The following is a 12,947-nucleotide window of genomic DNA, read 5'->3' on the forward strand; positions in this document are numbered from 1 at the left end:
CACACACACACACACACACAGTGCAGCACTCAGCAACCACAGGGTCGACTAAGGACCTGACTGAGCATCTGCAAATTAAATCAATCAATGCCCCCAAAGCTGGTAGCAGGGCACATCGGCACAGACCCACATGGCAGTTAAGGGGAGCCGTGGGGGTCAAGGCAAGATCTGCTAGACCAAGAAAACCCGCCATTAGAACAGCAAAGCAAAGTAAAACCCCCAGATGACTGCAAATGATGTGCCGAGACTGTAGTGACAGTGCCCACCTCTACTGGGCAGTGCTGCTAGCATGGGCATCATGCCCCACCCTGAGGAAATGCCAGCAGAAGGAAACTTCACAACAAAAACCAACAGCGACAGCATTGTGGGCACTTGTCATTCAAGTGTTAGGTGCAGGGTGGTCCTGTCATGGCAGCTAGGGACACAGGTGACAGGGTGCAAGTGCAGGGGAGAACGGCTTGAAAGTCAAGATCAATGAATCCTCGAGGAGAAGACCAGACACTCAGCCAGGGAAGTGAAGCTGGAAAATGGGAGGCGTCTGCAACAGGACAACAATCCAAACCACAAAGGACCCCAAGGATCACAAGGTGAAGGTTTTGGAATGGCCAGACGAGACCACCACTGGAAATCTGTGGGCAGACCCTAATTTGAGACTCGCACGCCGAACGACTCGTTAACACCAGCCGGGTCTTACTCACTTGACTCTTTGACATCGAGGTGCTCTCTCTGATACCGAGTGCCCACTTGGGCTTCAGGCACCTCACGCCAGCACAGACTCAGCCCCACTGTGTCTGTTGGGGGTCTCCAAAGGGACCGCCTCTCTGTGCTTATTGTTTTGCTGAGCCCCTCGAGTCAAACTCCAACAAATTCGTGCAATGCCACGCCATGACGGGCGGACTGAAGGAGCTCGGCCTGTGTGATGGAGTCGAGTCCTCAACAAGCTGCCATGGTCTCCTCCTGGTTAAAAGGGAAAGCTGCTTAAGGCCCCCAGGTCACTTTTTGAGAAATCCTGATGGCTTTAAGGAGAGTGGCCAGTGAGCGAGTTTACACGCGGATATCCACTTTCTTTATTCTGGGTTGACAGAGCAGGGCATAGCGCACGTGGATTATGTGGCCATGTGTGACAGGTAAGGATTTCGTAGTCTGCGTGTGCCCACCACACATACACTTTGAGTGGCCACAAGTGGAGGTGTCCACAAGATGACGTTCTCAGCGACTGCTGGACTGGTGCTGACGGTACGGTGGTGCTAAGGGAGCGGCATGCGCTCGGGCACAGCCGGTAAAGTAAGGCGCACTGCGTAGTCTGAGGACATCGCCGATTTACTGAAGGAATCGTTCTGCTTGTGCCAGAAGCACAGGGTGTGTGGCTCAAAATGAGGAAGTGCCACCTTGGTGTCCCCCCAGCGAGTGACTTTAGCTAACAGCGCGATCAGGTGACACAGCGGCCACTGGGTGGGCTCAGGTCGAGGATGTAAAATGGGGTCCATGAAGGAGCGACACAAGAAGATCCCCACAGGCTCGTCTTCAGATTCACGGGGGGCCGATGGGGACACTGAACTCTATTTTTATTTTTAATGGTGTCACATCGGTTTGAACTCCACAGGTGGGCTCGCTCGTGTACACAGAGGAGGTGAGCCCCTCGTCTGTCTTGTCCCGGTTTAGTGTGTGCACGTAAACGCACTCAGTGATGGCCACACTCACGGACCCTCGGCTTCACCTACAAATGCCACTCTGGCTGCTCTGTGCCAGGCCTCGTGGCAGTTTTTAGATGCTGCAGGTAATAAGGTCACTGGGGTCTGCGGGCGGGGGGGTACACTTTGCCAACCTGCATGCTTGCCAGCAGACATTCGGAGCAAAGCGAGGCCTGTAACGGACGCCGCCGATCAAATGCTCTCCTTTAGACTGTGAGACATCAGGATTGGTGACTAACTCTTCCAAAACCTGCAATATTTTATTTTATGTGTTGTCATGGAAACCAAAGATGAGCAAACGGTTTTAGTTGGATTCACGTTTATGGGGAAAAAGAAAAAAAAAAACCCGGCGCTGTTTGTGTAGCATTTGGCAGCGAGCTCAAGTGGCAGCGGATGGCTCCGAGCCTGTAGTGGAGCTGCAAAGCTGAAGCAAGGACTGGCGGCGCTCCAGGGAACAAGCGCTGCCCTGAATCCACACTCCTGCGAAACTAGACAATGGCTGGCGGCGCACGAAAGCAAGCGACGCCTCGCGGGCGCACAGACGGAGAGAGAGCCGGGACCCCCACTCTCACGCGCCCCGTACGACTCCCCCCACACAAACACGCGGTGCCAGGGAGGACTCTGTGCTTGGCATCGTAACGAGTGGCGTGCGACCTCACATGTGTGAGCGCAACAAGCTGACGTGTAACAAAGGCAAGTCGCTGGCATTGACTGGGAAACCGCTGCCAGCTTGTAAATTAAAACCACCGGACCCAAAGAGGGCATTCATGTGTCACAAGGAGCCCAAAACACACTGCAGGAGAACACTCCTCCAGTGAAAGGGGCTACGTCAGAAGTTAAATATGGTGTCCCGCCGGGTTTGCACTCTGCTCGCTTCATTAGAAAGACCCCTCTGTCATTCCCACTCGCGTGCCCATCAATGAACTGCGTTAGCGAGGGGCCGGAGGAGAACGACTCGTCTCTGAAGACGCAAACACAGACATTGCAAGAGTCCGCTAAAGATACCAAGCATCTGGGAAAGTCTAAGTCACACTCGAACTGGGGACCCCCGTCTACCCCATCGGCCTCACCCTGATAGACCCGCTGATTGGCTGGTGCTTAGTCAATAACTGAGCCCACTATTAGCCCTCCGCCACTGTCCTGCTGTGGCCATAGAAGACCACCGGAGATACAAGAAGCTTCAGAATCAACGGTGGGCCGGCACTGACTGAAGAGCACTAGATAAAGTGACCAGCGGCCGCCACCCCACCTACACTTCAGTAGAGCTCATCCGCCAGACGCTCAGCATGTTCAGGACCGGCCTGTAACGGAATGGGAGACCACCTAGTGAAGAGCCTGGGCTGCTGCTGGAAGGGGTGACGGTGAGGCCGGCAGGGGCCGCTTACCCTGTGGTCTGAATGTGGACCCCAATGCCACCAGTGCTGCTAAAATGGTGCCATCCTGCAGATGAGGTCCTGACTCTCTGTGCTCATTAAAGACCCCTGAGCGCCCTTTGCAAAGAGTTGGGTGTACCCCGATGTCCTGGCTCAATTGCCCACCACAGCCCAGTCACCTTGGCCCCTAATCTACCCGTGTCTCTAACTGGCTAATGGACTTACATCACTTCACCATCATGTGTGGTGGGCATACTGGCACAAAAATGTCTGCCGTCACACCATCCAGGCGGGTGCAGCACATTAGTGGTGGCTGAAGTGTCACCCCACTCACTATGACAAGCACTTGGATTAGTAAGAAAAGTGACAGAGAAATGTCAGGAATTCATTTGTATTCCTTTATTACTATTGGAGCAAAGCGGCCAGTTATTGGCCAGGGTCTCCAGGATGGTCACAGTGGCTGACTTGGGTATGCATGACAGGTTTTTAATTCGGTACACCTGCCGACTCATTATAGAACTCGCTGGGCCAGCCATGCTTTTGTTTGCACAATAAGAGCAGCGTTCTGCCAGCTGCCCGCATCACACTCGAGTTTGGCACAACTGTTATTACTTCCATGCCCCCAAAGTCACAAATATCAGGAGGGCACGGACCATTTTGTTTCACCTGTTGCCCTATGGATATTTGAAACACTGCCTAAGTGGCCCACCCAGATGCCAACCTCCCTGCTCCTTTCTCGTCATGCCAGCTCACCCTGGTTATTTGAACCACTTATTGGAAAGGGACAGATGAAGACCCCCTGACACCAAAGGTGCTGCTGTCTCTCACGGCTCTTTTGCCGTTTGCCTGGCCCATCTCTGTCCACCTGGTGGGCTGAAGTTCCCCCAAGTCAGAGGTCCTCAGGCCTGTGGGATTAACACACAATGTCCTGTGCTGTGGCATGTGTGTCACAGAGGAGGACTTTGGATCTTAAGGCAAACACAGAAGCCCCCCTTCTAAATGGCTGCTTATTTTAGAGACACGCCCGTACTCCCCCCCTTCGTCACTCACTGATAATTCGCACAGATGTCCATCACGACAGACCAGAACAGCAGGCCTCGACCAAAGAAAAGTGAATCACCTGGAAAGGCCTGGATTCCCAGCAGTCATTGCGTGACAAGGACAGCCACATTCTCAAAACGGACAACACTTGGAACAGTGGGGGCTCTCTACCCGGTAAGACTGGCCTGCCAAAATGACCCCAACTAATCAACGGATTGAAGGAACCCCAGGGGACCCCCAGAGCAACACCCAATGGCCAGTGGGCCTCGAGAGCCTTGCTCACCTAAGGTTGGCGTTCCAAGACTCCACATTAGAAAGAGGTAGAAGAAAAAAAACGGGAGAGAGTGGCAAGGTGGGCACGTCTGCTATTAAAGACTAACATCGGTGCAAGGAGACGCCTGGGTGAGCCACGAGTCATAGGGGGGTCTAAGCGGGCCTTCTGGGCCTGGCATCAGTCTGTGAGGACAGCAGGCCTACGACACAACACGGGAGCCTCGGTGTGACAGAGTGGGGACGCTTTGGAAGAAGTGCAGACACAGAAATTGTAGTGTGTGCCAACAGACACAGGAGGGAGAAAAAAATCAAATGAAAAGTGGGGGGCCAAAAGATACGACAGGAAAGTCAAACACCGAAGCGGAAGAACCTCAGCAAAAAGACAAAATCCGCCTGATTAACGTTTGAGCAGTCGTGACGCCACAATTGAGACCTGGAAGTGAACCTGCTTACACCTGGGGGGGGCGACCACCCCAAGGACACCCCGTGACGACGACAGGCAGTCATTAAAATACAAGATGGCGGCCAAGACAAACCACACAATCAGACAACTGATAGAGGAAATGCTTGAATAAGAAATAAAGGTTACAACTGAATTGTGGGAGTGCGGGATCATTCAAAATGGCTTAAACACGTTCAGAAACAGCAAGAGACCCTCCGTCGTTTACTTGACTGCTCGGCCCTAACATTGACTTGTCTGTGCAGCAGGAGAAGAGCAAGCCTGCCGTTCAGCAGCTCGGACCAAAACACGGAGCGGTGCATGCTGGGAGAGGCCTGGAGACCTGCCAATGGCTCTGAGTTGGCGCACTTCACACTCATCGAGGGCCATGTGAGAGGCCCACCTAAATGATCTGCTGCTCAAGGGACACGGAAACAAAGGGGGCAATTACTTCTTCACATGGCCAACTGAGATGGCTACCTGAATAAACAAAGTGCAGATTCTAAAATCTTTATTGTGTGTTCATGCAGGGTAAGGACCCCCAGTGTGAAAAGGGTACGGTACCAGCAGTACAGGAGGTGAACATGTCACTGGCCCACCAGCCCCACGCTTCACCTCCACTGCGCTCTGCCTGCTACTATAAGAGATGCCCCTTCACTCTCAGGCTGAAGACTCACGACTTCAGTTTAGCACACCCTGACTAGAGCTGCTGTTTAACTGTGCAGACTGCATCTCTGTTGTTAGTCATTAGCACTAAAACATCAGTCACATGACAGTTCGAATTTGTTCCTCACCCTCACCTATTCTGTTTTCTTTCTCGGTACTCCAATGTGGCACTTGGTGCCACAGCCCACCTGCCAAGTTGTTTTGCCTGCCTAAAGTAAAGTCGTCCCTGATGGTGGATCACAGGAATCGTCAGGCAGAGGGGTCCTGTCATCGGATTGGCTTGCCCAGCACTGACTCAGCTGTGGAATGGCCAATAGGGGAAGGCAGCTTGATGGCCAAGGTCTCCAGGACTCTCTGAACAAATCTGAATCATATTATGGGATATCATCTACTGTTAAATTCTGCTCCATACTTGTCATTTTTTTATTTGTATTGAGGATTTGTTCTGTTCTGTGTATTGTATTGTATTGACCCCCTTCTTTAAGACCCCCACTGCACTCCCAACCTACCTAGTAAGGGGTCTGTCTTTGAACTGCCTTTCCTGAGGTTTCTCCCACTGGATTTTTTTGGGAGTTTTTCCTCATCTTCTTAGAGAGTCCAGGCTGGGGGGCTGTCAAGAGGCAGGGTCTGTTAAAGCCCATTGTGGCCCTCCTTGTGTGATTTTGGGTTTTATAAAAATAAACGATATTCTCTTGTATGGCAGGCGGGTATAACAGACTTCATGAAACGAGACTACATGCGTTGATGTGATTGTGGAGTTTCACAAGTAACACACCGGTTGGGCACAATCTGGACTTCATGGGGGATAATGCCACCCTCACCACCCAGCCCCCATTATTCCAACGAGATCAGAAGTGCACAGTTATTAAGGGGGTGCGAAATGTGGTGTGGGCGCTATGGTACGGCAGGGAGGCTGGAGTGAGACGGGGGTCTTGGAGTTATTCGTCTGGGTGCCAGTGCGGAGGTCCAAAGGCCATGTGTTGGCTCCACTCTGGTGGCCTGCCTGTAAAGCTGCACTTTGTCTAAAGGCCGGAGGGCTGTTAAACATTAAAATTGGCAAAGATTGAGGGGCTTGAGAGGGGCAAACACTTTTGCACAGCACTCTGGCTTACGCAAGGATTTTGCTGCAGCTCGTCGTCACTGCCCGTACTGCTGGATGTTGACCCCAAACGTCCACTGCATTGTGCAGGACCACCACTCATCCTTTTTATTCATTCACTCCCCTATCCCCCAAGTGGTCAAAAGCCTCTGCTGGTGGTTGGGCACCTGGATGGGGTTCATGGGGGGGTTTAGACGAGCGCCGGCGAATCAGGTGCGAGTCACATGACTGACCTGGAAAGACAGCCCAGCTGATGCCGTCAGTTACCATCTGGCTGGCTGTGTGGCATCCATATGTAGGTCAGGCCTTGTGGAAATGTGACAACAGGAACAGAACAAAGTGGCACCCGTCACTCTCAGACGCATCACCATCATCATCATCATCGTCGTCGTCACTACCACCACAAGCTCCGCTTTTTTAATCGATGTTAGCTATTGTTCACTTACAATGACGTCAGTGGGAAACAAAAACTCGGCAAACGACAAAGAAGAAAAAAAAACAAAAATAAAAAATGAAAAAAGGCAAAGAAATTGGGTTAAAAATGAGATCATCAATCAAGAGCACAAAAAGGCCAGCGGTGCAGTAAGCTGGCAGCCAGCTGTGCCAAGCACTCCAAAACCCCATAATGGCGGCACATGTCTCAGTACTTAAGGACGTCTCTGTTTTAACACAAGAGATGCGCATATGCCTGGTGGGACTTGAGGGTGGCCAGAGCTGCGGGCATCAGGTGATCTTGTGAGGACACCACTCATTGAAGCAAGCTTGGGAGACGGTGGCTTGGCACTGCACGACATGAACAGTGGGCCAGCAGATCACAAGTGACACGCTGTCGGCATGAAATGAAGGAAAGCAGGATTGGCAAGAGATGGACAAGGACCCCATAACACCCGGAGAGCCCGCCAGCAGACCGAATACCACAAACAGCGCCCTTCTGTCACATCACTGTCTCAATGTGCCAACAAGCCGAGTGGCTTTGTGTTTAACATGTGGAGGTGAAAGTGCCAGGCTGCCACTTCCGTTCTTCTTCCTGTCACACACACACACACATCTTCACAGATCAGTAAATGTGGGAGTGCGGCCAGGGTGTCACAGACACAGGACAGAGGACTTCCAGAAGGGCTGCTGACATCACGCCACCTCCTTATGATGACAGCGAACTAGAAGCTGGCATTCCTCAGTGACACCGCCTTGGGTGCCCTGAGCAGCAGGACGACATCTTTACTTCTTTCTTCAACATGGCATCTCCCAAGAAGGATGTGGATGAGCTACTGGGAGAGCTGAACAAGCGAGGGTCTCCTCTCGTCTGTCAGATTCCTTCCTGCTCTTATTAATAACCCTAACCCCTCACCTCGTTTTCACCGATGATGACGCCACGTACTCACGTGACCAAGTGGGGCTCAAACCAAAGACAACGAGCCTCTGAGGCTGCACACTCTTCATCACACGGGCATTTATTGTGGGCAATAAACTGTGAAATGTGCAACTTGTCAAACGTCGGAGCTCTCGGCAAGGCAAGCGACTATCGACTCCCATGCACTTGTGCAACACTGGCGTTAAAATAAGAGAACCGCTAGCAACCAGTAAGGACCCTCAAATACCTCAGAAAAAGGATCAGGACAACAGTGGCATCAGCGTCGGCCAATGTCACATCTAGGGTGGTGGTGACAAATTGGGACGTGAGTGTCTGATGGAGCCAAGTTACCCAAACTGTTCGATAGCATTCCTGTAATTATTGATGTCCGATCATTAAAGAGGTCATCACGACAGCAACTGACGAGAGGAAGTCCTAATTACCGTATTTGACGGTTCCTCTAGAGGGTCTCTTTCTTTTGCATGATTTGGCCCAAAAACGAATCAGCACATCATCATCTCTTTACAGGCTCTACCGTCCTAAAGAAACTGTGAGACACAAACCCATCATTGAGATATCAGAGAACTCGAAATATTTGACAAATTTAAAGCTTTGGCTCCTCCCACAAAGACAACAGGATATGGTGGTGGTGGGTTTGGGGGGCACAAAGCAATAAACACGGGCATTACCATCGCCCAAGGAAAAGCAATGACCAGGATAGGAAACACACACAAGCCAGGAGGTCCAAACCTGGGACTTTGACTCAAAACACTCGTCTAAGCAGAATCATAAAAGGCTACAAAGTCAGGAACCAGGAAATCTAACACGGGCACAAAGGTGGTCTTCTGAGAACATCCACAGACAGTGCCAGTTCACACAGGGTCACATTAATGACTTCAGCCATGCCAGTTCTGAGACCACACTCTGTGGCATCCATCACCGCAACTCCAAACGGCAACACCCTGGGAAAAAGCAAAATGGCAACCACGATGACAACACAAACATCTCTCTCTGCCATAAAAGGAAATCCTGAGACAAGACTTTTTCAAAGAGATAATTTCAAGTCCCACAAGACGAGACTCTGGCCACGAGATTTTTTTCAAGTCCCGCCCTCCTCTCCACCATATTAAGCCACACCCAGAGCACTCTCTCCTCTCATTCGTGTGAATGATTTTGACAGACACACTCAGTTCCTGTGCTCTTAGCTCTTATACATTTTTGTTTTCCTCACTTTAAGCTACCAATTCAAGTAGACTTATGATGTCCAAATCTTATTGAGGAATTACATCCTGAAGGGTTATCAACAGAACAAACGAGTACACAGGCAAGCCTAGCACAGAGAAACAATGAAGTCAAACGAATTAACGTGAAAATTGTCGATCGTTTACACGGCAAATTGGTTAAATGCGTATCAACAGACTCTGCTGAAACAGCTGGTGATGATGGTGCAGAAGATGAACCATCAACTTACAATATCACAAAGAATATCTACAGCCATTAACACCGCCTGGTCTTCCATCGGCCGAATTACTGTTGACAGAAGGACGTATCGTAATGTTACTGTGTAATTGATGTCTGAGTAATGGGCTGTGCAATAGGACAGGATTAGTTGGATTGAAAATCGGTCAAACAATTCTGACATGTACAGTTTTAACAGCCAACAAGAAAGGTAATGTAGTCCATCTTCACTAATGACATGAGACACCACAGGAGATTGTGATATGCCATTCGTATTAAAACGTTTACCGTTTCCCATTAGAAGAGCTTTTACTATGACAATTAACAAATCACAGGGACAAACAAAAGTTATTTTATTTATTAGAGAGAAAGAAACGAAATTCACTCACGGGCAGTTATACGTTCAGTTGTCAAAATGAAAGGCCAAACACAGAATCAAAATTCAATGCAATATTGATGAAAGTTAATTCTAAATATTGTTTTTACTGTAAAAGTTTAAAAAGTATTTGCGTGTTAATTTCAAGTCCGAACTGAACAACATTGTATAATGCAACAAATACCTCTAACGCAGCAGGAAACATAATTTACTTGCAAGTTATTACGTTTTACTATTTTTTTACTGTGGTCAATTACTCGCTGTAATATAAAATAGTTCTATTATGCATATGTAACAATTCCCATGAAAATAACTTGCGCGTAGCACCAGCTCAGGGGTTGACAAGCGAAGTGAGCAGAGGGCAGAGCCCCCCAGTGAATATGTCTAATCCAACGTCTGTCTGCTTTTCACAAGAGGACTACTTGATAGATTTAGACCCGTTTTTTTCCTATAATTTGCTCGAACATTCTGGATGATTTTGCGAGTTCTCTCATCGTGCCAAGTATCAGTTTGCTTGCAACAGCGATTTATTCACATTAATCCAAGACAAATGCTGTGGGGTCGAGAGGAGGGGGTAGCATAACGGGGCCCTCTTCACTCACGTGGCAGCCTCCGTTTGAGTCATTCTACCAGTCGCCACGTGTTGGAGTGTACCTTGCCTCCACTTAACTAGCAATACCTGTTTGTTTATTGATTTTTAAGATTTTTAATGTTTGTCCTGTTTCACCACTACACAGGTGGACCCGCGGGGTTTCTAATAAATAAAAAACTATTTCAAAAAGGAAAATAAATAAATACATAAAAGAAATTCAGTGGCCCAAAAAACACTAATGGGAAATGCCCACTCCAAATGCTGGCTCAAATAAGTAGGCAAATGTACAGGAATCAAAGAGTGACGTCAATTTAAACGTCAAACATGCAGAGTCCTAGGAATGGCGGCCTTGCTGATCCACGTGCCCTGCTTTTCTTAGAAGGCCAAGAGGAGGTGAAATCACAGCAGATTTCTAGAAAGGACCTCTGTACCCGTCTCGGTGGCACTCACAGTCGTGTTCACCAGGAGCTTCGCTGCAAATTCAACTGCACGCCCATCAGTGGCTCATCGCTATAAAGGCCGTGACATCTCCAGTCATGACAAGCGAAGGTCATGTGACCAGAAGATGACGTCACTTACAATCATCAGAGCCAAAATATAATAAGAGTCAAATAATATGCAAGACTCCGAGTCTTCAAACTGAACAGCAGTCATTTGCCAAACAGGCCAACCCTAACCTCACCCTAACCCTTGGAGTGGCCTTTGCTTTTCACACAAACCCGTTACTGACAACGTTGACTGTGTGGATGAATGTTTAAGATGCGAGTGGGCGCTCGTCTGAACAGAAGCAGCTCGCGTTGAATGGCACCACAATAAGAAATAAAAACACAATGGGGCGCAAAGGCCAGTGACACGGCGGAGAAGCAAATCGGGACACTCGATTGGAGGAACTCTCACAATCAGACAGAATGACAGGGCGGGGACAGGAGTTACAGAGGGTGACAAACCCAAGGAGGGGGCCGATTTTGCAAAGCGCTTGCGTGTTTATAAGCCACCCGTGTGCCAAGTCCAGTGAAATTCTGACACACATGTCACCCGCGTGTCCTAATCAGCGTGCACCACGTCCCCCCTTCAGGCGCCATCAGCGAGTGAAGATGCCTGACCCCGAAACGTCCGTCTCCCATGTGATCATCATAAATGTATACGACTCAAACTGCAGGGCAATTATTAGGAGGAGGGAGGCTATAACTAAGGTGGGCTGCTATGTTTGAGGTGGGGGGCAGCAGGACATTACACTGCACTGGGGGGCTCCAAGAGAATTGAAGAAGTAAGAGCGTCAACGGATGGCACAAGTACAGTGTGTGCCGATTTGTGTACATCAGGTGGGCCGGCAGGGGCTGCTGTGCTCTGCGCGACCGACTGAAGAGGAGGAGGAGGAGGACACTTAGGCTCATGACGTGTGCAAAAGAGACAAAACCAAAAGATGAGCAGTTGGGGTCCCAGGGGAGACCCCACTCAATGTCCCGATTGAAAATAAAAAGCACCAATGCTGGCCTTACTGCCAACTCCTATCGACTTGCGGTACCACTGCCCGCTGACCAAAGCTCAGCACAGTACCCTGTGAAGAAGGAGTGAAGCGTGATGGGCCACTCTCCTATTGCTGTGACCTGCCCTCGGTGGCACCCCCAGAGCGCGCTGGCCAGCCCACCATGTGACTCTTTGAGTTACTTCTGTGTGTGAAGTGAAGGTTGTTGCTGAAAAGACTCCAGTGCAGACAACTCTCTGCTTCACTTAGCACCAGCTTAGGGCGCTGCCAAGGCCGTGCCAAGTCCTCCTGGAAGGAGGCAGACATGCAAATGGCAGCAAACAAAGCCTTAAATCAGTTCAGGAATTCAGCTAAGGGACGGGCTGCTGCAGCACTCCAAGCCGGGACCCCGCAAGACGATACAAGACCTTGTCCAAATGTTCAGCCGCAGACGGCGTGGCGAGCGCTTCAGAAGCGACACTGGGCGAGGGCACTCAAGGCACGGGCACACAGCTCTCGAGCCACTTCTCAAAAAGCGTCACAGCAGAAAGTGGCCACAAGTGACAGCAAGAGCACTCGAACAGGAGGCTCAGGAACGAGCGCTGGTCCTGTGATCAAAACAACTGCAACGCTGGGCACAGAGGGCTGAGCGGGCATCTGCTGCACTCTTCATATTCGGTCCTTGCCTGGTCCCGAGCCCCAAAGCTCCAACATATCGGCACTTCCTACGATTCCCATGACACGGCAAACTCAGGGGGACTTCAGAAATGCCACCAGCACTTCACCAAGTCTCTCAACGTCATAAAGGAAACGAGTAGCCTGTCCTCGTATCGGGCACACAGTGAGCTAACGCGGCCCCCCACATACGGGCACTGGGCAGGACTAAACAAACAACACAATCTTCATTACAGCATTCCGAACACAACATCCCAGTAATTTCTATGAACTGGATTTTCTGGAGCCCATCTACAGTGCCTCAAATAAATTCCTGTGTCCTTGCAGATTACCGCAAGTGTGCAAAACCGTGATTTCCTAGATCAGCGTACACAGCAGTATTATGCCACACGAGGACCTTCAGCAAATAGAAGACAAGGGAGTCGTTCATATAGTGCCTTTCACATGC

At 50.1% G+C, this 12,947-nt stretch overlaps 1 protein-coding gene across 6 annotated transcripts in view; it reads right to left on the minus strand.

Annotated features, from left to right (window-relative positions):
• Positions 1-12,947, minus strand: part of LOC120541053 (mediator of RNA polymerase II transcription subunit 13-like) — a 154,315-nt gene that overhangs the window by 118,669 nt on the left and 22,699 nt on the right. The window lies entirely within an intron of this gene.

Source organism: Polypterus senegalus, chromosome 12, assembly GCF_016835505.1.
Source record: "Polypterus senegalus isolate Bchr_013 chromosome 12, ASM1683550v1, whole genome shotgun sequence".
NCBI lineage: Eukaryota > Metazoa > Chordata > Cladistia > Polypteriformes > Polypteridae > Polypterus > Polypterus senegalus.